Genomic DNA, 26,284 nt, shown 5'->3' with positions numbered 1-26,284 from the left:
ATTTATCCAGATATAAACTAAATCTATTAGCTCTTCAGTGGCAAAAACCTCCCAACCAATGAAGTCCACGTATTGTCTGAGTTGATGGGTCAATCAATGTTGACTCTGTAGCATCAAGTTGGGAGTGCAAACTCCTGCTGAAGTTGCTTATATTTTCTTTGTTAACAAAACTAGAGAAGCAGCAAAGTTTATCTAAAATTCTCATTTTCAAAGATGTAAAGGACAGGCAGGTAGAGTTACTTTGAATTTAAACTAAGTTCTAATGATAAAGTGCTCAAGTCACTATGACCCAAGCAAATTGTTTAAGGACAAAAAAGAACACACACCCACCCACAGGGACATACGGACAGCATGCAATCAGTATGTCAATGCACATTGGATAAAGGTACAATCTAATATAATATATTTATCTGAACCAGTAAATAAATGGTATGATGAAATGTAGTATCAGGATCAAATGTACAGTGTGGAATAATGAGAGCTGGTACACCTACTGACCTTGAGCTTTGAGTGTTGGCTGCATGATCTGGGCTCACCAGCCATTATCAGCACAGTTTACAACCCAACTCAGAAGTCAAGATAGGTGATAAGCAGAGGTTACTGACAATAATGCTATTGTTAGAATACCATTATTAGATTATTACAATATTATTGAATATCATGAGAAATTGTTCTTATAAATATTTCTCAATTTATAAAACATTTCCTGGTTTAATTTCATCCCTATACTAATAAGCCTTCGAGGTGAATATCATTGACTCTATTTTTCAGATAAGGAAACTGAGGGGTAAGGAATTGAATCTTTCTGAGTTCAAAAGTCTTTGTCTTAATTTTAGGCCATACTACACAAATTCCAATTTCAGATTTGATCCCAGAGTCTTTAGCTAGAATGACGTTAGTATTACTCTGGACTTTGGTTCAGAAAGGAATATGAAATTGCTCCTTCATACTTTTACACACTTTGGTTATAGAAAGGCTTGGTAAGCTCTGCAATAATCAGTTGATCACATGAAGTGACCTTCAGTATCTACAATTTTCATGAGGGCCCTTTAAGCTCATCTCTCTTTCCCAACTATGTGAGCAGGGGGATGATCCCTGCTGTCCATCACAGACATTGATACAGAAGCACTGATTCCTTCAAAACCAAAAGAAAAATACAGTTCAGATCTACAGATTATGATCACAGAAAAGGCCTGAAAAAATTATTTATACTTAATGTTAACAGTGGCTTTCGGTATGTAATGGAATAATGAGTGATTTTCATTTTCTTCTTCAGGTTTTTTATTCTTAAAATATTTTACAGTAGATATGCATTATTTTGTTACTAAAAGAATTAGTTTAAAAATAACAGTGATATACTGATCTGATTTTAGTGAAAAAGAAGTCTGTAAAATGTTCTCCCTTATTGAATTAAGACACTCACCTTATTCTGTCCTGGTTTTTAAAACATATTCAAATGTGATCCATAGTTACACTGTATTTATTCATTGCTCTGGTTTGTCTTCTGATTTCTAGCATCTGACAATAACTGCAGGGAGTGCTGAGCTAAATCCTAGCTCTATCCCTCACTAACTACATGACCTGGAGTAATTCAGCCTCCCCATTTCATCATCTATAAAACAGGAATAATTATGACCTATGTCTTCGTATGCAGGTGAAGTTCTTTAAAATTCTCTAGCTATCCATAATTTTTTCCTCTTCATAAATATAAAACTTATTTCATGTAATTCATCTGACAACTTAAATTGACAGTTTGTGTACGTATTCTATCTCACGAATTGGTCAAATGTATAAATGAATGAAAAGGTATGCAAGGGTGCATACAGTATCAAGTAGGATGTATGGATAAAATGAAAGGTAAATAAAAGCTAGTCACTCACAGTCAAGTAGGACCTAATAGATCCATGTAAATAACCACAATACAAGTTAAATGGTAAGGGAAATTGGGGAAGAGTAAGCTTAATTCCAGACAGAAACTGAATCAAGAAAGACTTAATGTATAAGGTAGCATTTGAATTAGGGTTTTGGAAGAGAAGCAGAATTTCATAGCCTGGAAACTGGGACTCACATGCAAGAAAAATTGTGGACTTTTGAATTTTCTTTACATCTCTACCTCTTAGCATTGTGCCTACACAAATCATTTCCTACCATTTCATTGTTCATTATTCTCTGCTTAAAACCATCTCTTTCCTGGTTGAAACTATCAAGGATTGAACATTTCTCTCAAGCTCAAGAAAGAACCAGAGCTTGCACCTGGGAGCAATTTCCCAGAGAGAGGACAGTCTGGGATCTTCATAGTCCTCCTAGCTATTATGGAAATGGATTCCTGTGACACTTAACAGTAATTTATTGAGCCAAATTTGTATATATATTCTGCAAATTTAAGGATTGAAAACAAGCTATATTTTTGTTTGGTTGGTTTGGGTTTAAAACCCTGAAAGTACCTTAATGTATGGATTTATTTACCTGTGTGTTTGGTTGGTTAGTTGGGTTTTTTGCAAAGCGCTTCGTTCACAGAGATGGAGGGAGACCAGGTTTCGTATGTTACCACATCTGCCTGGTGGAGACGCCAACAGCTCCTGTATCAGAGGGCTCTTATTAAAAGCACATAACAATAGTAAGAGTTTTATAAATATTTAAAACAAGGAAGATCAAAATCATGTGACCAGAATACACACCTTCACCATGATCTTTTCCTTAATATTTTAGAGATTATTTGTTGTCTCTACAAGTACTGGCATTTGTATTTTCTACAAGTAGAAAACTCGGACACAGGGAATAAACCCCCAAAGAACAACCTGTCATAAAATGTTAGGTTTTTAATTTTTCATGCCTCGTTAACCAATAACTTTGTTGCTGTGTTCTCACTGATGCTGGAACCCATATGTCCTCTTGCTGGTGGTTCATCTTTTACCAGTTCTCTTTTATTAACTTATCATCCTAGTCTGCATGGTATTTATAATAATTGATCATGGTGCACTGAATCAGTGAGCATTTGTCAACCCACTCGTGTCTCAATGCCCCATGGTTAGGGATATCTTACTATGTGCAGCATTACACAGAGAAGGGTCTCAAGTCCTTATTAAAGATATGAAAAACACTAGGATATAAATACATATGTATGTCTTTAAGTGACATTTCTTTTATTCCTGTATTTTAGAAGATTAAGCTATCTCAGTAAATACAAATCATATTGATAGAATGGCTGTGAAAATCAATTTACAGCCAACAGCCCCTTTGTTTTGTTAACCTGTGAAGTTTATTCTTTCTCCAGTACTGTAACTGTTACCTGAAGAGCACCAGAGCTCCTGACACACCTGGAGTGTGTGTGTGAACATACACACATGTACAACAAGAAATCTTTGAGGACAAGGGGGGTGACGCAATTGTTAACCCCCATCACCATCAACATGACAGGGCCATTCACTGGTTACTGACCAGATACTGTGCAAGATTCTTTCAGAGGTGTCTCCATTTAGTTCCGTACAACTGCCCTATAAGGTAGATACTATTACTCTCATTTTACTGATGGAAAAAATGAGGCATAACAAAGTCAGTATGTTTAAGAAACCTGTAGATAATAAGGGCAGAAGCTAGGACTTCAACCCAGACCTGCCTCACTCCAAATGCCACGGTTTTTTGGTTTTTTTTTTTCTTTTTTGAGATGGAGTCTCACTCTGTTGCCCAGGCTGGAATGCAGTGGCGCCATCTCGGCTCACTCCAACCTCCGCCTCTCGTATTCAAGTGATTCTCCTGCCTCAGCCCCTAAGTAGCTGGGATTAAGGGCACCCGCCACCATGCCCACCTAATTTTTGTATTTTCAGTAGAGATGGGGTTTCACCATGTTGGCCAGGCTGGTCTCAAACTCCTGACCTCGAATGATCCACCCTCCTCGGCCACCCAAAGTTCTGGGATTACAGGTGTGAGCCACCGCACATGGCCTGAAATGCCACGTTCTTAACCACTCTACCTCACCGCCTTCTCACCTCAGGAGGGGGATTCATGGAACAAAGCAGTGGCTAAAATACCAGCCAACTTGATAATGCACAAACTTTGGTATCAGCAAAGGCCTAAGCAATGTCATGTTTCGAAATGGAAGCATCAAGGCCTTGACAGCACAGACGCACGCACACGCACACACACACAGGAATTTTATTAACATCCTCTCCCTGCTGAAACTTTTAATGCAGGCCTACAACGCATTCATTGCAAGGTGCCATTAGGGCCAGGCTCACTTCAAGGGTTACCAATTCATGGGCAGATTAGAGGGCACATTAATAACGTAGTTAATATGAAGTGTTTAGAGCCTCCACGTCGGTGACAAATATGACTCAGCCAAATTTCCTGACCACTGAGGCCGCGGAGGAACAATTTGGTAGATTTCATCAACAGTTCTAATTATGTTCCTGTCAAGTCGAGAACGAAGTAATCCATAACTGGGGGGTGCTTGGAGACAGTGGCACAGAAGAATAATTTATGCCCAAGGCACAGGGTCCTTTCTGTAGTTAGTGTGCACAACGCTTGACTAACAAGTGGGTTCAAAAAGGAATTTATTAGGGAAAACACAGCCCTCTCGCTTTGAGAGGCTTGTCAGGTATAAGCTTATGAGCAGTTATGAGGTAATGACTTCTAGGAAGTCTTGTTTATACAAGCATCTGGAGTTCAGGGCTCTCGGCAGCCTCAGACACTGCAGGTTGTAAGATGCAGGATCTTGGCTCCAAGCCTCACTCAGACTTTTTTCACCCGCTAGATTTGAGCCACGTCTCTTGAGAGGATTTGTGGGCAGACTTTTAAGTGTGACAGGAGGGGAGGCTGGATAGTGGGAGCCAATGAGGAGTCAACTTAGGGAATAGATTTTTTAAAAATAACAGTTCAATCCTCAGATAGCATTATCATCGGAGATACAGGGATAATGTTAGAACGAAAGAAAAGGGACGCTTTTATGAAGCTATAAATAATGTGCTAATGGAATGTGCAAAGGAATTGTTAAGAACAGTAAACTGAAATGTCGTAATACCCCCAACCCCGGGCGTGCTCTCACCTCCTACAACTGAACTATGAGACAGACAATTGGAAAAGAGTGGGGGGAGGAGAAGAAGGAAAGGGGCAAGGTGGGGAGGTTGGGGGAGGAAACGCAACATGCAATGTTTGAGTGATTTTCCACTGTGATCTATATTGGGATGCAGCTCCTGTTCTCTCCAACAGGGTAATTTTATACATGGCATTCTTATTAAATATTTCAAAGTGGGGAGGGGAAGGAGGAGGAGGAGTTATGCGTCTGGTGCATATTTTTTAAGAGTTAAAGCTGGTGTTGTTAGCAGAGGCTTGGTTATTAGCACTGATCAACTGTTAATTAAAATAAAATGAAGCTTCTTAAACTTCATCACCTTATTGCAAATTATGCAAAAACCACAACTAATTGCATTATTAGCAAAAATTACATTTAAAAATAGCTTCACACAAAGAACTAAAATTATCTCATCTAAACTCGCTTTTACCAAATGAAGCCTGAGGAGACAGAGCTCTGAGGAAAACAAGGGAAAACAAAGGTTTTTCAGCCTCTCATTCAACAGGGGGATGAAAGAGGAGGAGAAAAAGAAACAGAAAGAGGCAGGGGGAGAGGAGAGAAAGAGGGAGAAGAAGGGAGGAAGGAAAGAAGAGAGAGAGATTACTAAATAGTAATAGAAGTCGTGAATAATGTGACATTACTTAAGGTAAACTATTAATATTAGATAACAAATTTAGATAATTCCTACTAAGTACAACATGATATGCATTTGGATATAGCCAATTCCTGATCCTTTACAAAAAATTTTCCAGACAATGAAGTGAGAAAAACCAGGATTCCTTGGTTTTGAAATGTAGGGCCTGGTCAGAAATGGGGTGAAAATAAAGCCCAAGAATAAGGAGAAAGATGTTTGCAAGTCACCGGGCAATTACATGTGAATATATATACATTTTTTAAAAATAGAAGACTATTATTTATCGTTCTTTTTTCCCCATAGATGCTGCTATACTTCTCCTAGGTAGACAGCCAAGAGCTGCCTGTCTGCAAATGATTCTTCATGCTTTATTTTGCTACACAGAGACTTCAGGGTGCCCACAGGTCCCTTTGGGCTCTCTCATGTTGTACAACTGGCAACATGCTAATGCCAAACAAGGCAGTGCATTTGCTCTTATGAGCAAGCGCTACACAATAGCTCATTTACAATGAATCATTGTACATTTAATATCATTTTGATTAATTTTTTCCCTCACTGTAACCCTGTATTTTTAAGGCCACCATCATCTTTACTCAGGAACAGCAGGTATTTTAGCAAAAAGTAAAACATTAGATGGACAAAAGGACAATTATAATATACATTTCTGGGAATTCCTTGCAGCTGCTAAGCTGAATGGAAAGTTCCTTTTGACTGTTAGTCTTGGCCAGGTTTCTCTGGTAGGTGGAGAACACTAGCACTATTCTCCTGATCCAGGAGAGCTAGAGACAAGTCACCTGCTGAAATGTCATCCTGCTTCAGGGTCATGTTGTATAACCCTTTACATAAAGAGCAACTGCCTGAGGAGCATCTTACATTCAACAACTCTGAACGAAAGCCTGCAAGCTCATTCAGCAAAATGGCCACATTTGCTAACAGAGTAAACTGGCCCATCTGGTGGTGCACCCAACGCACCAAAGTCTGGGAGGAGACAAGCCCACCTGATTTCCCTATACTCTTTTTAAAATTCCTCTACTGGCCAGGCGCAGTGGCTCATGCCTGTAATACCAACACTTTGGGAAGCCAAGGCAGGCAGATCACCTGGGGTCAAGAGTTTGAGACCAGCCTGGCCAACATGGTGAAACCCCATCTCTACTAAAAATACAAAAATAAATACAAAAATTAGCCGGACGTAGTGATGTGTGCCTGTAATCCCAGCTACTCAGGAGGCTGAGGCAGGAGAATCCCTGGATCCCGGAGGCAGAAGTTGCAGTGAGCCGAGATTGCACCACCGCACTCCAGCCTGGGCGACAGAGTGGGACTCAGTCAAAGAAAAAAAAAAATTCCTTTACTGCCATCATGCTTTTAAAATTAATTTCTTTTATTTTTTTTTCTCTGTAGGACACCCAAAATTCTCCAAGATTTAGGAGAATTACAGCAGTACTGAACAATTCCAAGGCACTGACTGCACTAACACTTGCAGTTCCAGCAGAGTCAGCGCGTCAGGATCCTTCACAGTGTAAGTGCTCAAGAAATTACCTGTGGATTGACCGTTCTGCAAGGAAAATTGCATATTTTCTAAAAAATACACCCAATGTTATACTTCAAATGTTATAAAAGAATTATTTAACCATATAGTGTTTTGAAAATGTGTAATTTAGAAATAACGTGTAAGATGAGGAAATCAATTTAGTCATAAGAATTCAGTCAGATCCACAGCATTTGATATCCAGTTCCAAGGCTGTATGTATTGTTACTAGCATTAGCTACAATTTCCTGGGCTATCTGTTCTAATAATTACAAGATATCTGCTTGTAGATTTGTAGGCTTTATGGTATGTTGATGCTTTAGTGCTTCTAGGTAGTTTGGTCCTTCTTCAAGATCTAGATTCATCGTTTCTGTGACAAATTTGACACACAAAATTAGCCAATTAGTACCATCATTTGTTGTTCTTTTCCTACTCCTCTTTAAAAAGAGCAGCCAATAGATACCGCTTAAGGCTAAATTTAGGGGAGAGAAGGATCATCTGTCTAAATCAAGGTGGTTAATCCAATTACCAAATTTCTCTCAGTATAGCTGCCCTCAGGCTACCATATATCACTGTTCAACTGAAAAGTGTTCTTCAGAGATTTTGCTGGGGAAAATCTGCCAGCATTGTGCTACCCATGCATAGCTCTATAGAACAAGCAAGTGGCAGTAAAATAATACAGATAGCTCATATGTTGAGGCTTGCTCAAGGAAGGCCGCAACTGTCATGTAATGGAGTTATTCCCTATGCAATGGCATTTAGAGTGCATTGACCATCAAAGCTGAGGTGAGACCGTGAGTCTCTCTAGTTCTTCATCTGTACAGTTATCATGGGGACACCATGGTCCAAATAACAGTGCTGCAGTGAGGGTGAAATAAAATATTGTACAATTCACACATTTTGCAAGCTATAAAGTTGAAAGAGAAAGAGGTAGAGTCAAAGATGACTTAGAGACTGGTGCTGTGGCTCACTCCTGTAATCCCAGCACTCTGGAAGGCTGAGGCAGGAGGATTCCTTGAGCCTAGGAGTTTGAAACCAGCCTAGACAACATAGTGAAACTCCATCTCTGCAAAAAATAAAAACATTAGCCAAATACAGTGTCTTGCACCTGTAGTCCCAGCTACTCAGCAGGCTGAGGCAGGAAGATCACTTGAGCCCAGGAGTTTGAGGCTGCAGTGAGCTATGATCGCATCATTGCACTCCAGCCTGGGCAACAGAATGAGACCCTGCCTCTAATAAAATAAAATAAATACAATAAAATAAAAAATCAATATAACTCTACCCGTAACATAAAGGACAAATAAAGAAAAGTCATTTATTTTTTATTTTTTTAAAAGATGACTTTAGGTATTTTTCAATGGAGATGGATATTGGAGTAAAACAGTGAGTCATTAACAAAACCATAGTCAGGAGATGATAACCTGGAAAAGAAGATAAAAAATGTTTGAAAAATGATTGTCTTTGACCAGCATTTTGAAGTGTTGTTGAAAATTACAAGACAGGTCAAGACTGGAATGTACAATTGGGTATTACATGCATAAATATGAGCTTTGAGGCTCTACTCATGGAAGAATGACAACAACAGATGCTAGCAATTAGAAAACAAAATGTTGTCTAAGAAACAGGGAGAAAGTCAGGCATAGATAGGCTCATGAGAGCTAAAGAAGAAGAAAATGTCGGTAAGGAAAAGGCCATTAAATACAGCAGAAAGCACTGAGACAGTCAGTGGTTTTGGTGACTGGAGGGTCATTGGAGCCTCTACAGTAGGGAGGCAGGCTCCAGATTACAAGGGGTTAAAAAATGTTCTATGATAATCAGGGGGAGATCAGGCAGATAATACATTTTCATGATAAAATTGATAATGAAGGAATGAGAGTAGCAAGGCAGGCAGCTGTGGGGGTTTTTGTTGCTGTTTGCTTTGTTTTTGGAATAAGAGAACTTTGGCATGTAAATGGAGGAACAAACTGATAAGAGTTGAATCTTTGGTAACACCGTGTTAAAAGAAAAACTTCAGCTGATTAAATTTAAAGGAGTTTAACTCAGCAATGAGTGATTCACAAATCGGGCAGCCCCCAGAATCATAGCAGATTCAGAGACACTCCAGCGCAGCCATTTGGTGGAAGAAGATTTGTATACACAAAAAGGGGAGTGACGTATGGAAATCGGAAGTGAGGTACAGAAACAACTGGATTGGTTACACTCAGCATTTGCCTTATTTGAACACAGTTTGAACACTCTACAGTATACGAGTGGTTGACACGGCTGCTGGGATTTGCCAGCCTGTTACATGCGCACACTCCCAAGTTAGGTTCTCAATTTCATCTACCTATTAAGTTAGGTTGCAGTTCGTCCTCAAGGACTCAAATATAGAAGTACGGAGTTCTTCTCAGGCCATATTTAGTTCACTTTAACAACCAGAAAGGTTGGCATCAGTTTTGGAAGGGAGGTACATTCCACTGGAGGTGAGAGAGGAGAGAAGATGCCTAAACCTCCATTTAACTTAACAATGGAAAAGAACTGCCAATGAAGTGGGTGAGGACTTCCAGTCTCTTAAAAGAATTACAAGCTATCAGGAATGGGAGTCAGGTCAAACAGCAAAACAAGGCTCAACAAATACACAGCCGTAATATTTATATTACAACATTTAATGAGGGAACTTAGCTAAAGCAATTTTTTAATGTCTTGAGAACAAAACCGCTTGATTTATTGAAGCTTCTACTTTTTATTCCATTGTTCTGAAATCATGTGGCCCTAGTTCGATAGAGTCCCACTGTATCAAAATCAGAGTTTAAGAAAAAGTACCTGCTTAATTATGTGTTTACCTCTCAATCAAGTGAAATATTTTAGGAGCTCTAGGTTCTGCTTGTGCAGGGTGAGGGACACAGCTAATGCTGCGATTTCAAAAAAAAAAAAAAAGAAATCCAGAATGATACGTTAGAAACCTACATTTTTATCATTAGATCAATTTTCAAACCTAACAAAAATAATTAAGGAAGGTTTTGGACAATGTAAAGACTCAATTCTGACATTCGCAGCACAATTTTAGAAACAAAACAAAACAAAAACTTCCCTGTCCTCTAGTTTCCTTTCTGTTATTATACCCACAAGTTTCAAGAATCTGTCTGTTCATCTACAAAAAAGAAAACTTCAGGACAGGAAGAATAAGAGAAAACAAGAAAATTAGGTTGCTGTCTCACCAGTGAGTTAAAACCCATCAGCAGTAAGCCATTGAATTTAACTGCACATCTTTTGTTATTTTATTTTACTTTTTACTGTTTTTCTTTCTACAATCACAGGCCTACCAACACTGTAATCTCCCAGTGGGAGCCAGGCATAGCACAATAGGATGACCGGGGAGGCGCCAGGAGAACAGGTGATCTCTCTCTTCTTCCCTCTCTGTGTGTACAAGGAGCTTGGCATAAATGAGTTTTACAACAGCCACCAGCCATTGCTTATTTTTTTCTGAGCAATCATCAATATCAGCATCAAGTGGTGCAGTGGCTCCATAATGAGTTGTGGCGGCAGAGTGAGCCCAGCATGCAAACATTTTGGCTAATTTAAAATCCTTGTGCAGCCGAATCAAACATGACAAGACGATGGCAAAAAGAGAGGCTATTATCCCAAATGAGAGTTGGTAGATGGCTGAAACTGGTTTGAGTGGCAGAGACAAAAGAGGGGCAAAGCAGAGAAATAACTGAGAATAATCCCAGATAAAACAGGCTGCTATACATACATGTGTACAAACAAAAAGACACACACAGACACACACACTCAGAGCAGAAACACAATTGCTTCCAAGCTTTAGTACTGGACGGATCAAACGAGCAACCAGCTTATAGTAAAAATAAATACTAAATAAAATTACATATGATAAGCATTTGTCCAGTCACAGGTAAAGATATACTCCATTTATTTTTTTCTTAAATACAACTTTTAGGCCGGGCACGGTGGCTCATGCCTGTAATCCTAACACTTTGGGAGGCCGAGGTGGGCAGATCACGAGGTCAGGAGATTGAGACCATCCTGGCTAACATGGTGAAACCCCGTCTCTACTAAAAATACAAAAAAATTAGCCAGGCGTGGTAGTGGGCGCCTGTAGTCCCAGCTACTTGGGAGGCTGAGGCAGGAGAATGGTGTGAACCCAGAAGGTGGAGCTTGCCATAAGCCAAGATCATGCCACCGCACTCCATCCTGGGCAACAGAGCAAGACTCCGTATCAAAACAAAAAAACAAACAAAAAACAACTTTTTCCATAGAAATCTCCAATTTTTAGAATACTATAACTGTCATTTCATATTTAAATAAATGTGCTGATGTCTAATAGCCATGACTATGGGGAAGACGGGAGTCACTGATTTAGGACTGGCAAATGTTGGCTTAAAGATAGCCCAGTGGGTTGGTGCCGAGAGTCCAAAGATCCCCCAGTCATCAAGAGAATCTGAGAGAGTGGGCTGGTGATGAGGAATTCCTCATGAAAGACAACAGAGAGCTAAAAAGCAGGCTGATGGGGTCCTGAGCCACGAACTTTGACCACAGCTTACAGTGCCATGGCTTCCACCCTGAGGAAAGACGACCTGTGGGGAGCTGTCTTTTGTAAGATTAACAATTTAAAAGGGTTGAAGTGAATTTTGTCAAATAGTTATGGCTGCAGACTTTTTACAAAGTAGGTTACAAGGTCAGCCAGCTTTCAGAAGCTTTATATTGTGAGGTGTTTTTGTCATTGTTGTTGTTCCAATAGAGAGAGTAGACTTAGGATAGCACGCAGCTACAAGCCCAAAATATGGATATAAATGAAAGTCTCTTTACTACAGCCTAGGTTTGGGAGATGAGCTTTTCTTTAGTCTGTTCCCCAGAATTATGCCTTATATATAACTGCACATGAGAAGGCATGAAATGGAGACTAAAGCCACCATGACAGTTGACTCTTGCATTCTCTCTGCACTCAGCTGGTGAAACACCTTTCTCTTGCCTTAGATCTCCTCCTAGCCAAGCACCTGAACCCAGGAATTGCCAGGGAACAGTGAGATCATTATGTGTTTACTCCTATCCTACATTCTCAATATTAAGTAAAAATTGGTTCTCATGTTGATAATGATGAAAGAAGCTCTAGTGTGGCAACAGAAATTGGGTTTAGTTGGTTTTTCAGTCTATAAAAGTGTTGTCTTTAGTACGTGAAGATCACACCACTGACAGTTGGCATTTACACGCTTTGTCATTTTTCCTTAGTTTTGATAATGCCTTTGAAACACTGACACTCCCTTTTCCGATACTGTAGTGACTAGGGGGACACATGGGTAAGACATTCAGTGAATTTTAGAGGAATACAGTGATTTTTTTTTTTTGAAGAGGAAAAATAACTGGCCTAGCCAGGGATCAAATTCCTAACTTTAGCCTCAACTCACCAGGCTCTAACCATGTAAATTTATCTTAAATAACAATTGTTTAAGGTGAAAATAATTGTCAAGTAGTTATACAGGCATACCTCGGAGAAAATGTGGGTTTGGCTCCAGATCACTGGAATAAAGTGAATATCACAGTCAAGTGAGTTACAGGAATTTTTTGGTTTTCCAGTGCATTTAAAAGTTACATTTATACCATAATATAGTGTGCAATAGCATTATGTCTAAAAAACAGTTTTAAAACACCTTATTGCTAAGGAATGCTAATGGTCATCTGAGCCTTCAGTGAGTCGTAATCTTTTGGCTGGTGGAGGGTCTTGCCTCAATGTTGATGGCTGCTGATTGATTAGAGTGGTGGTTGCTGAAGGCTGGGTAGCTGTAGCAGTTTATTAAAAAAGGACAACAATGAAGTTTACCACATTGATGGGGTCTTCCTTTCATGAAAGATTATCCTGCACACAGGTAAAGAAGTTTTATGGTGGGTAGTAAAACTTCTTTCAAAATTGTAGTCAGTCCTCTCAAATCCTGACACTACTTTATCAACTAAGTTTATGTAATATTGTAAATCCTTTGTTGTCATTTCAACAATCTTCACAGCACCTTCACTAGGAGTAGATGTCACCTTAAGAAACTACTCATCTGTAAAAGGCATTTCCTCTTCCATTCAAATTTTATCATGAGATTTCAGCCATTCAGTTGCATCTTCAGGCTCCACTTCTAATTCTAGTTCTCTTGCTATTTCCACCACATCTGCACTTCCATTCTCTACTGAAGTCTTAAATCCCTCAAAGTCATCCATGAGGGTTGGAATCAAGTTCTTCCAAACTCCTGTTAATGTGGATATTTTGACTGCCTCTTATGAATCACAAATGTTCTTAATTGCATCTAGAATGGTGAATCCTTCCAGAAGGTTTTCAATGTACTTTACCCAGATCCTTCAGAAGAATCACTGTCTATGACAGCTATAGCATTATAAAAGGCATTTCTTAAATAATAAGACTTGGAAGTCAAAATTATTTCTTGATCTACGAGTTGCAGAATGGATGTTGTATATATGAATGAAACCAACATTCATCCACATGTCCATCTCCATCAGAGCTCTTGGGTAACCACAGCTTCATGTATTTTTCATTCATCTATTGAACAGATGAATGAAACCAACATTCATCTCCTTGTCCATCTATCAGAGCTCCTGGGTAACCAGGTGCATTGTCAATGAGCAGTAATATTTTAAAAGGAATCTTTATTTCTGAGCAGGAGGTCTCAACAGTGTGCTTAAAATATTTAGTAAACCATTCTGTAAGCAGTCATCCAGGCTTTGTTGTTCCATTGATAGAGCACAGGCAGAGAGGGATTTAGCATCATTCTTAGGAGCCCTAGGATTTTCAAAATGGTAAATGAGCAATGACTTCAACTTAAAGTCAACAGCTGCAGTAGACTCTAACAAGGGAGTCAGGTTGTTCTTTGAAGCTTTGATGCCAGGCATTGATTTCTCCTTTCTATTAATAGCTAGGAAAATCCTAGATGGCACCTTCTTCCAATAGAAGGCTGTTTCATCTACATTGAAAATCTCTTGTTTGCTGTAGCCACCTTCATTAACGATCCTAGCTAGATCTTCTGGATAACTTGCTGCAGCTTTGAAATGAGCACCTGCTGCTTCACCTTCAACTTTCATGTTACAGTGATGGCTTATTTCCTTAAACCTCATGAACCAACCTGTGCTAGCTTCCATCTTTTCTTCTGCAGCTTCCTCACCTCTCTCAGCCTTCATAGAATTGGAAAGAGTTAAGACCTTGCTCTTGATTAGGCTTTGGCTTAAGGGAATGTTGTGGCTGATTTGATCTTCTACCACTAAATCTTTCTCCATATCACTAATGAGGCTGTTTTGTTTTCTTATCATTGGTGTGTTCACTGGAGTAGCACTTTTAATTTTCTTCAAGAACTTTTCCTTTACATTCACAACTTGGCTAACTGGTGCAAGAGACCTAGCTTTTGGCCTGTCTCAGCTTTCGACATGCCTTCCTCGGTAAGCTAAATCATTTCCAGCTTTTGATTTCAAGTGAGAAGTGTGTAACTCTTTCCTTCACTTGAACACTTAGAGGTCATTGTAAGGTTACTAATTGGCCTGATTTTGATACGGTTGTGTCTGGGGGAATAAAAAGGCCCAAGGAGAGGAAGAGAGACGTGGAAACAGTGCATTGGTGGAGCACTCAGAATACATATAACATTTACTGATTAAGTTCTTGGTCTTATATGGGTATGGTTTGTGGTCCCCAAAACAAGCACAATAATAACATCAAAGATCACTGATCACAGATCACCATACAAGATATAATAATAATGGGAAAGTCTGAAATACCACGGAATACTGCAAAAATTACCACAATGTGACACAAAGACCTTAAGTGAACACAGGCTGTTGGAAAAATGGCAGTAGGTTTGCTGGACACAGGGCTGCCGCAAACTTTCAATCTGTAGAAACATGCAAGACCTGTGAAGCTCAGTAAATCAAAATGCAATGAACGAGGTATACCTGTAGTCATCATCAACTCACTCCAAATTGGTGGCCCCCTTGTCAAAGGTTATTGTGGATCTTTAAATTAAAATAGAATTTGTTTTTCTAATTTCTGGGGAGGAAGTGAGAGAGAAGCATCAGCACAGAGGAGAGAGAGAGAAACACGCACACTCAGGGTAGACTCCCAGCACTGGCCTCTCCACCCCGCAGCCCTTTTCCCTTTTGAGAAGCTCTTAGAGCACAGAAGCAGACCTGTTTTCAGGGCAAACATCTAACTTTTAACACCAGGGGCTGGCAATCTGGTCAGCATCAGTTTGTACACTATCCTTGTCCTGAGGGATTTTACAGGAATTCAATCAGGAAGCAAACTGTGGAAGTACATGAACACTGGGCAAAAACAGCTGCCAACTTCATTTAGGACGGAACTTCAACATGAAGGAACAAGGTCTAAGAGTATTTTGCAGCCCACTTTGGAGAGCAGTTAAGAATAATGCCTCCTCAGGACAGTGGCAGGCCAGGTGAAAACCTGAAAGAATAAGACAGGTAGCTTATGGCAGGTTTACTTTATCATGCCAGCACCTCTTAACCTCCCCTTCAGCCTGCAGGGCCAGATGTAGCTTGTAGTTTGGAATAAAAGACAAAAAAGGCAAGTGTCTGGTTCTAACATAAAACCTTTGGGAAATGCACATGTTAGTTCATCCGGGTTCAGCAAATAGAGCAATCTTTACTTCTTCATTAATTTTCACATTAAAAGAAAGAAAAAACAAGAAGAAAATATCTGGGTTTAGAATGGTACAGATGATTTACAAAAAAAAGAGGGACATTACTTTCCATAATCAGGTCCAGTTTTCACATCTTTTCATTTTTCAAGGCTAAATTAAGTAACCCTCTAATATAAAATAAGCTTTGGCCATTAAAGAGAATAAAATTAATTGATCTAGAAGCTTGTTGTCAGATTGGTAAAAGTAAGGCCAGAAGATAAGCCTCTCCATTATTCATAGTAGCAAGAAAGACTAAAACAAAACACCCAACAACCAAAGATCATTTCTGATGCAGGACCATCTTACTCTTAGGAAATCTTTGCTATTAAACCTATTCGCTGTGCCTAGTTCTATGTGAGGTTCTTAACTTCCTTTTCATTTTTTGTCTCAGAGTTGAATTTATATATTTATACTGAGGCTTAAGAGAATCCTGGTTCATAGTTCAGAAAGACATTGCTTTCTAGGGAGGTCCGATGCAGGTCCGTAGGGCATTTCATCCATCCTGTGCTTGCGTGGCACTCACTACCAAGGGAGCCTATTAGGAAAGAAGGGCACACTGAAGTCTGAACTGAAAGCTGTCAGAAAGGGAACACCCAGATGCTGGTTGCAGCAGCTATGGCTGAGATTCTATTTGTCTTCAGAGCATCAGCAGACAATATATATATTCTGTCACAAACTCCACTTCTCTCTCCGACCCATAGTGTCCTTAATGCAAGAGGCAGAAGTGCTTTCTGCCCAGAGATGTGGCAGCAACCAGACTGTCACCCAAGACTCTAATTAAGTGGTATGTGACATGCTTCTAAGGCAACCCAGCCAAAGATCAACCTGCCCATTTTACTGAGTAAAGACATGCATCTTTAGCTACCCATTGGCAGGAAAGCAATACTACTAATCCAAGAAGCAAAGGTGCTATGACTTTGATAGTGCATTTATACCACAAATCTTTGAAGAAGTAAAAGAGTGTTGAAAACTGCTTTATTGCCTCATGTGCCAGCTGTGATCTGACATACACAAATGTAGGGATATTATTCTTTTTTGAGCTGGTAGAATTTCATAAAAACCAGTAAGCTGGAATCCACACTCAGACCTATGAGATATACACCATCAAAATATTAGTGACTGAACAAATGCTGGTCTGGATTAAATCTTTCTTTTTGCCTTAAAGAGACTAAAACTACCTTTCTACCTTGTCCAAATTCATGATGATCAGGGAATTGGACAGAAAACCTAGTTGCTCCACAGCCCAAACACTCATGAATGGGAAATAAATGAGAGATATTCTTTTTTTTTCTTAAATTTCCATGCATATTTACAACACTGTCCCAAGAAAGGGGGCTAAGATTCAAATTTTTTTTTTAAATATTTTATATGAGATTTGTGAGGTTATTTTTGCTACTACAACATGGCAAGCAGGGAGTTTCAAGATTGTGATTTTATTAGGGAATAGAAGACAACCTTTTTTCAACAGGGCTCTACAAAATATTCCATCAGCAGAAGTGTTAGGCAGGTCGGAAAGACTAAGTTTTTCAAGGTATTAAATTAAAAGATGTTGAATTACGTTAAATGCCCCACATTGAATTGACATTTCCCCTTTTTTAATGCAAGCTAAGATTGATGAAAAATACCACTTATCTACATTAAGGGTCAAAATCTCTCACAAAAAGAGCTTCTGGTTCAACACGTCAGAGCAGAGTCAGTCTTCCATAATCCAGGGACCAAGACGCGGATCACATTCTGATGATCCAATTAATGGTGGGATACTTTGCAATCATCCGGCAAGCAAGGCCCCTAACAGATTGTGGGGCTGTAACATCAATTTCTTAAGTGCATTTAAAGGATTACAAATGTTAGTCCTGGCTTGAGATTGAAACACCTATTGAGGTGCTCTGAACCACATTACTGTAATTGGGTACCTGAATTAATGCCATTTCTTCTGATGGGTGAGTTGAATACATTGGAATTAAGAGTTCTTTTTGCTGTATTTCACTTTCTCATTCTTTCTTCCTTTTTTTTTGTTTCCTTGGAACATAAATCTGAATTGAAATAACTCTTTTTTAATCCAGATAGCTTTAATTACAGCCCTTAGGAATCCAAGTATTGTCCTCATTTTACCTCGTGCACTGTTTGGGTGCACTCTTCTTTGAGCTTGTTATCTTAATATGCAGCACTTAGACAATGAAAATACAATTCTTTTCTTTAAAAAACTAAGGGAATAAGGGGAGGGGGAAAAGGAGAGAAGAAGGCTCTGCTTCTCTTTCCTTCCAGCCACATGAACCTCGTTATGAACACGGAGGATAGCACTTGAAATTCATCACAGGCCTGAAGAGTTAAGATCCAGATCCTCCCTAAATCTTTCACTCTTTCTGAGGTCGGTTAAAGTAAAAGTTCTGATTAAGGAAGAACTAAATAGGTGGATATTGTCTGGATATTTTAAACTTCAAAATAAGGATTTTGACCTTCTTTCCCACCTTAATCTCCATTAAGTCCCTCAACTAAGGGGAAATCACATAGCATCACTGCGTCAAACCTCCCCGAAGCTTGCTATGGTAAATTGAATGAAATCTACACTCCCCACTTGAGTCTAAAATGTCCTATGTGCTCTTCCTGCTCATCTCTGATGTCATATTCGATTGCTCTCCAACCTATGCACCAGGCTGTGTCCTCACGCAGCTTCTTCCTGTCATCCAAGTGCACCACGCTCCTCCTCCATTAAGGCCCTCTGCCTTAGGCATTCTACTCTGAGACTTCACCCTCACTCCTTTCAGATTTCTACTCAAATATGAATTTATAGAGTTCCCTGACTCTGCTATAAAATAATACTGCTGCGCCCCCATCCTTCTCAAGTCGTGCACTCTTTCCTCCCCTACCTCATTTTTCTTCATAGCATTCATGCATGTGTGTGTGTGTGTGTGTTGTGCGCACATGCATGCAAATTAGTAATATATGCACCACACACACACTCAAAAACAATGACTGTACAAGTAGGAACTTTGTTTCATTCACTACTAGAACACAAGTAACCAGAATAGTACCTGGCACAATTCAAATATTTGTTTAGTTGGATTGAACTGAGTTTTTGCATGGCTAATTCTGCCTCATTATTCTGGTCTCAGATCCAATATTTTCTCACAGAGGACCCCAGATGACCCTTATTTAAAGTAGCACTTTCCATATCCTCTTCCTTATTACCTTGTTTTATTGTCTTACTACGCTTTACCAACATCTGAAATATCAATGTATGTACGTATGTTTGTATGTTTGCATATGTTTAATGTCTATTTCTCTATCCTATTACTTAAAGTTCAGGAGGGTATGAAAATGTTTTTCTGTCTTGTTCAATTTGATGTCTTTAGTGTTAAGACCAGCACTTGGCATGTAGAAGGAGTACTATAAATATTTGTTAAATGTGTATGCAATTAATTGAACCAGAGGGAGTCAAACATGCCAGAGCCTTTATCAAAATAGGGTTGTAGATGACACAAACTCTCTTTACCTGGTATAAAGATAATATTGATAGGGTATAATTTATTCCACCTACTGTAGAAAAACAAAGCTGGTCATGGTAGTTATCATCGGCTTTGGTAAGGAGACACAGAAGAGCTCTGAAGAAAAGTCTGAGTTAGAGAAAAGCTGCCTCTGGACAAAATTGGAAAACAGGTGTTGCCTGTCAAGCTGTGCCCCCATCTCTCCTGTTTTGTGCCCTTTCCTGGCTTGTAAGCTATACTGCTTTATCCCCTCTACTCTGAAGCATCCAGTGGCCTTCATGTCAGTACCTGACTCAGTTTTCCCCTCCCCTGAAAGCATTCCTACTCTGGAACTTTCTGACTCATCCTATCCTTGTCTTTCTTCCAAAACATGCAGATTCAGGCATCACATTCTCCCAGTCGCTACTCTTAGACTTAAGCTAACCTGGCAAACCTCTGGACTTAAAAAGCATCAGCTGGCAATAATAATGAACAGGACCCCACTTTCCTGGAAGAGTGATACATCCTCCACCCAGGATGTCTCTACTCGACTCCTCTTTGAGAGGAAGGGAAAGAAAGCTGCGTTTCTATTGCACCAAGAAGGAAACCGTCTACAGAAGGCACCCAGTGTCTCTTGTCTTTCTTTCCTTTGTCAAAGTAACCACTTAACCGTATTCATTCCTGATAGTAAAAATAATTTTCTAAAAACACAAATTTAAATCATGTAAAAAGAACAAAAGTTAACCTACAAATCCCTAAATAACAACTTCGTAGTTTGTTTCTTTTTGGTCTCTTCTCTTTGGACATCTTTACATGGTCAATATCGTACGCTATATTTGGTTTTCCCACTCTTAATATATTGTGAAAATATTTCCACGTCTTTACATATTCTTGATCACCATTTTGGACAGGAGAGCATATTTCACTATAGGGATTTATTGCCATTTAGTTAACAATGCCCTATAAGAAATTACTAGGTTATTTTTACTTATAAACAAGGAAACAATAAACATATGTCTTTGACTAGAGGAGTTGGCAAACTTTTCTGTAGAGGTCCAGATAGTCAATATTTTAGGCTTTATGAGCCATGTGGTCTCTGTTTCAACTACTCATTTCTGCTGTAGTCAGATACAATGAGTAGATAAATGGCTGTGACTATGTTCCAATAAAATTTTATTCACAAAAACAGGCACTGGACAGAATTTGGCCTGAGGGCAGCAGTTTACCAACCCAACCCCTGGCCTAGATCTCTGATTGCTTTCTCAAGATGCATAAAAGTGTAATCACTGAGCCAAAGGGGTGAACATTTGTAACAGATACTGAAATATCTATTATTCATCCTAAATATGGTTGCATGCTTGATTTTTCACAATAACAAAGTCACTAATTTAGTTCACTTACAGGAATCCTGACCCAATTAACATTCCTCAGAAAGGAGGGAAACTGAGGCCCAGATAAAGCTGAACCTGGGTCTTCTGTTTTATTTGACATTCCCCTTATGTAATTCTCCTTAAAGATAGTTATATATATATATTTATATATATTTATATATATAAAACTAGTTCAGATGCAGAAAGCAAGTTTCCAGGAGTACTGCAACAGTACAGTTACAAAACTAAGAAAAGACAATTATTTCTTGAATTCTCAGGGCTTTGATAACTCAACATTCCTTCCAGGTAAATAATTCAATGGCAGTCACCAGCAGGGTGACTACTGCTTTTTTAGTGTAAAATGAGTAAGATAAGAGGCTTGTTAATCATGTATTATGATTACTGCTTAGGCCACAAAGGAGAGTTGACAGTACCAGTTACAGTACATCAAGGTCTGCCGTGCACAATTTCTGCTACTAGGGCTCTATATTATTAAAGTTTGAAGATGTGTGGGGGTTTAAATGACCCCTATCTAAAGTTTTCAAGTAATGTTTAGTATTTACACTATAAATCTGCTCTAACATGGCATTATGTTGCAATTTTAGTTTTACTTAATAAACTGCATAGGGGCAGACAGCCTATTTGCTATCTTTATTCTCAACAGACAAAGAATTTAAATACATTCTCAAGAGAGTTCAAAAGGTACCATGATTTAACTGGAGTAGAAAGGAAAGGGATAAATTTTAATTCCCAAAATGATTTTCTTCGGGGGAGTATGAACATTTTTTGCATTCTGTCATGTTTTCTTTTTAACTACACCAACACATCCTTTCTCGGCAACCAACCAGAGATGATGAGAGCCAGGATAAATCCCATGAGTCATTTTAGTCCAGGCTCCTGTGTCAGCAGAGCAGTTCTCATTATTCTTAAGCATATCGTCTCTCTCTAAACTGGGCATGTCCAGGTCTGTGATTTTACTATGATATGAATGGATATTAAACCCTGGGTGAACCTGCTCTTCATTCATGGCCTATTATCAAAGCATCACGACTGCTGAGCTGAGGCGTCCATGCCTAAATACAGACATTGGGCATCTGGTTGGCAAGAAACACAGTGGCGGTGGCTATGCCCTCTAACTCTCTAGTGTACAATAATATGTTCAGGGAGCGGAAGAGAGACACTCCATTCTTGTCTCCTGTGGCTAATGTTTTTTAATCATAAACAAATGCTGTTCCAAGGTGTTGGTATAGGACAGCATTTCTCGACCTCAGGATTACAAACATTTAGAGGCAGATAATTCTTTGTTGTGGGAGGCTGTCCTGTGAATTGTAGGATCTTTAGCAGCATCCATGGTTTTTGCCACCCACTTAGTGACAACCAAAAATGACTCCAGATATTGGCAAATGTCCTCTGGGGTAATGGTGGGGGGTGAAATCATCCTGTTGAGAAGGACCTAGAATGGCAACCCAAAGTCAGAAAGACATGTAAAAGTATACACTGCACTTGCCCATCTCCTCTGTCAAGTATGCTTCTGGGGTGAGAATGAAGAAAGCAACGCAGTCCCGGGAAGAGACACCAGAAAGACTGAGCCCTACATGGACACGTAAATTTTTCTCTACCTGAGGTTTAGAATGTCTGGCTTGTTGTATTCAGCAGTCATCACAAAGCTAGATATGAATTTCATGGCTTTTTTTTTTTTGACTCATTAGGTCGCCCTGCTCAAAATGATTTACACGGAGATAATTAAACTTAAGCCCTAAGGGCTAGTTAACTGTTTAGCAGTGTATACATTTCATATAACCATTTCCATACATCTAGTTTTAAATTCATTAACAAAAATTAATAGCTACCCAGTGCTCTACATTGCGCAGCATGTTGCTATGGTATGCTTGCTAAATTACCCCTTTCTATCACTCCTCCAGCGATCTCATAGACAGTTAAACTTTGCTATGCTGGAAATGTTGCCTACCAATTTGCAACAAAGCTCATATTTACTATATTTAGTGTGAATAATTGACTGCACTTCAGAAAATATTTGTCTCTGTTTGGTGTGCCTCTGGAACATTCTATCAGCTTTAAAGGACAGTACATGCACTTTTTTCACTCTTTGAAGAATCACCGAGAAACATTTAATAGGTAATACTAGCGTTGAATATGCATTAGAAATATATGTTTTACTAATATTGTCCTTCCTCTGAAAGTCCCTTAACTGCACTTAAATATCTTGTATTTTTTCCTCCTGGCATATTTTATGAGGACAAAATGCCTTTCTGATATGAACTACCTATGACCCATTAAATAATTATCTTGTTACTTCTGAATACCAATATAAAAAGAAAAATGAGACAGTAAATCTCTTTTCTATAAACTTATTGCCACAATTATACATATTTTAGAATTTTTGGTAATTAAAATATATTTTCCAGTAAAAAATAATCTCTAATCATTCTTCACCAATATTTACATTGTTCACTTCAGGTTTGAAAAGGAGTCAGGGTGAACTAATTCATTGTTTACACTCAGAATCCTAGGTGGCCCAAACCCATAAAGGTAGTACAATGCACTGTATCTTTCGTTCTTAGTACTTATCTTAATCTTAATAACTAGCCAGACAACTGACTCCAGCGTCTGGGGCTTATCAACGGGAATTTGTCACATGAACCCAACAGAAGACAAGAAATACATTATATAACAATGCTACACAAGTCATTATCTCTCGACATTTAAAGGTATGCATTCAAAAACTATGTAAGGCTTTTATATATTTATTTATTTATCTTTTGCTGAACTCAGATTCCACTTGTTTCTATTAAATTTGATAGCAAAGGAACAGAAATGCCTTTGTTAGGTATTATCTGCAAACAGTTTACTACCAAGAGATCAAAAGGATTCGTCCTACTTCATTTCAGCATTGGCTACTGGAAACAATCTGCTTGAAAAACTTCCCTTGATACAGATTATTTAGGAAACAGATTAATAAGAAAATAAAAAGACCCACGCTCCTCAAATATTGAAAAATGTCAACTACTTTAGTAGAAATTTCAGTATCTTCCCAATAGCACTTTTTCTGGATTCCTTTGAAGTAGCTTATACAAACAACAGTAATATTGAGCCATCTATACTACAGTTTTCCCAGACCATGTCTTGGGTTAAAAACAGGACATGACTCTTTCAACTATTCACATGGAAAGTATCTTCTTCAGCAGAAAGGAGTTTATGAACTCTCTTGTTTTGGTGAATGATTTATTGTAAATATTTCTATTGTACTTTAAAATTTTCATTCTAAATAAATGGAGACTCTGAAAGGTGTAATGCACTTTATATCCTTCTGCAAGATAAGATTTATTTCTCTTACCAGTTTTACAGAACATTTATTATGTCTATAATGAGCTAAATATTTTTACTGAGACTTCAAATAGAAATATATACACAATTTAAAATGTAGATGGCCAAACCATTGGCATCATCCAAATAAATATTTTATTTAAAATCACTCCTTTTGAATTTTATTTCTTCAAAAGAAATGAATGGTGAAAATATTTGTTAAATGATAGCTGAATTTTTGCTTTCTACCAATGTTGTCAATATGAATATACTTTCTAATAAATGCTACCTATTATGTTTCCTCTTCTCCAGAAGAAAACATCAATTCATTAGTTAGTTTAAGAACTCTTAGTATAAACATATGACTTTTGGTGTGAGTGACATTAAGTTTATTAACACTTGCATCGTTAAAAAGATGTAGTTACTATCCAACTCTCCACAGGTAGTTTTAAACCAAAACCTTATGTAGAAATTGCACCATGTCTGGAAACAAGCTAAAAATGAAACATAGTGAAATATATAATGTATATGTTTAGCCTAGTAATTATATAATACACTGTACTCCTATCTCCTTTATTCCAATAATCAAAGGTGCATTTCTTGATGACATTTCAATATATGCAAAATTAAAGGTAGCAGAGTTTAATATGTAGCAGAGTTTAATATGAAAAGATATATATAATTTCCCCTAGGAATTAAACTCTTCTTGTGATCTGTAATAAATACCATGCTGTTTTACAAAATGGGAATAAGATTGATGATATTGATCATAAGTTTCACATTTTTCATTGAATCTATTGATGAATCATTTACCAAGAATGAATGGGACAAAAGATCTATGGAAATGTTGCTTAGTTAAGAAAGAGATGTGCTTAGATAATATCACAATATTTTATCAAGGCTGTCATGTAAAGTGCTGATAAATGTTTTATCTTTCTGGAAGATACAGCCCTCTAGAAATGTGTGTCTAAGCACTAAAAAAGGTATGGTTTACATGCATGTGTTTAGATGTGTGGTCTCCTTATCTAGTATGTATAACACTTCCTCCACCAACATGATATTTTGTTTTTATTGAATACATTCTATACTATCTATCAGATATCGTGAGTATGTTTTTCTGAACCCTTAGAATCCTGGCAGGACTGGAAAAAAGGTTAAAGATCTAAGACTAATTAGAAAGATAATTTTTTGTAAAGAAAAAATAACTACACTACTCAGAGTGCCCACTCATTACTAAAAGCTGTGTGCTTTGAGTCAGCTGACCCGAAACCAAAAAGATGAATTTGCTGCTTTTCTTGTTTTGGCATCAAAGTTAGTTTTGAAACACAGTAGTTTAGGAGAGAACTACTTGTTATGGACTATATGTGTGTATTCCTCCAAAATTCACAAGTTGAAATCCTCCCCACTCCCCACCAAGTAATGGTATTAGCAGGTGAGGCCTTTGGGTGGTAATTAGGTCATGAGAGTGGAGCCCTCCTGGATGAGATTAGTGCCCTTATAAAAAAAGGCCAGAGAGCGCTCTTGCCCTCTTTCCACTGTATGAGGATACAGGGAGAAGTTGACAGTCTACAAACTGGATGAAGGCCCTCGCCAGAACCTGATCATGCTGACACCCTGATCTCAGACTTTCAGCCTCCAGAACTGTAAGAAATTAAATTTCTGTTGTTTATAAGCCACACAGTCTATGGTGCTTCATTACAGCAGGCTGAACTAAGACACTACTGTTGGCTGCTAATTTGCAGAAATGTGCATCTCTCATTGACCCTGCTAAGGATCCTTTTATTTTTTCCTGAACATTATAGAAATAAACAAGACCCAACAAACAAATATTAGGAAACTGGTATTTAGGAAGAGTAGAAAAATCACCCAAGTGGGGCCACACTGATATCAACTTTACAAAATAATAAAATACAAAAAAAATCACCAAATGGATTGGTCCAAAGAAGAGAATTCAAAACTTTGACAAAGAGCCCTTAGAAGGGACAGTAAGAAAGAAAAGCAATATGAGAAAGAACTATATGCAACCTATTGCTGCTGAGAAGTTTGTCAGATAGATGAATGAAGATTTAAAGCAAAGAAAAAAGAGTTTCCCAAAAGGGTTGTTTAGGCTTGGTTTATTTGAGACTTAAGAAATACCCTTTAAAAGTATTATTTTGTCCAAGTCCTTCGCTCTTGAAATTCATCATCACCACCTTTAAAGAGATTAGTGATAAAGGTTGGCTTC

At 38.4% G+C, this 26,284-nt stretch overlaps 1 protein-coding gene across 8 annotated transcripts in view; it reads right to left on the bottom strand.

Annotated features, from left to right (window-relative positions):
• Positions 1–26,284, bottom strand: part of ESRRG (estrogen related receptor gamma) — a 592,692-nt gene that overhangs the window by 327,316 nt on the left and 239,092 nt on the right. For 2 of the 8 annotated variants that reach the window (XM_054442396.1, XM_054442441.1), the window contains one exon: positions 2,467–2,579. The exons of the other annotated variants lie outside the window; for them this stretch is intronic. The gene's annotated coding sequence lies outside the window, so the exon portion shown is untranslated. The remainder of the gene's footprint in view (positions 1–2,466; positions 2,580–26,284) is intronic. 8 annotated transcript variants of the gene reach the window in all.

The sequence above is a fragment of the Pongo pygmaeus genome, chromosome 1, assembly GCF_028885625.2.
Source record: "Pongo pygmaeus isolate AG05252 chromosome 1, NHGRI_mPonPyg2-v2.0_pri, whole genome shotgun sequence".
Lineage (NCBI taxonomy): Eukaryota > Metazoa > Chordata > Mammalia > Primates > Hominidae > Pongo > Pongo pygmaeus.
This window is presented reverse-complemented; position numbering and strand designations above follow the sequence as displayed.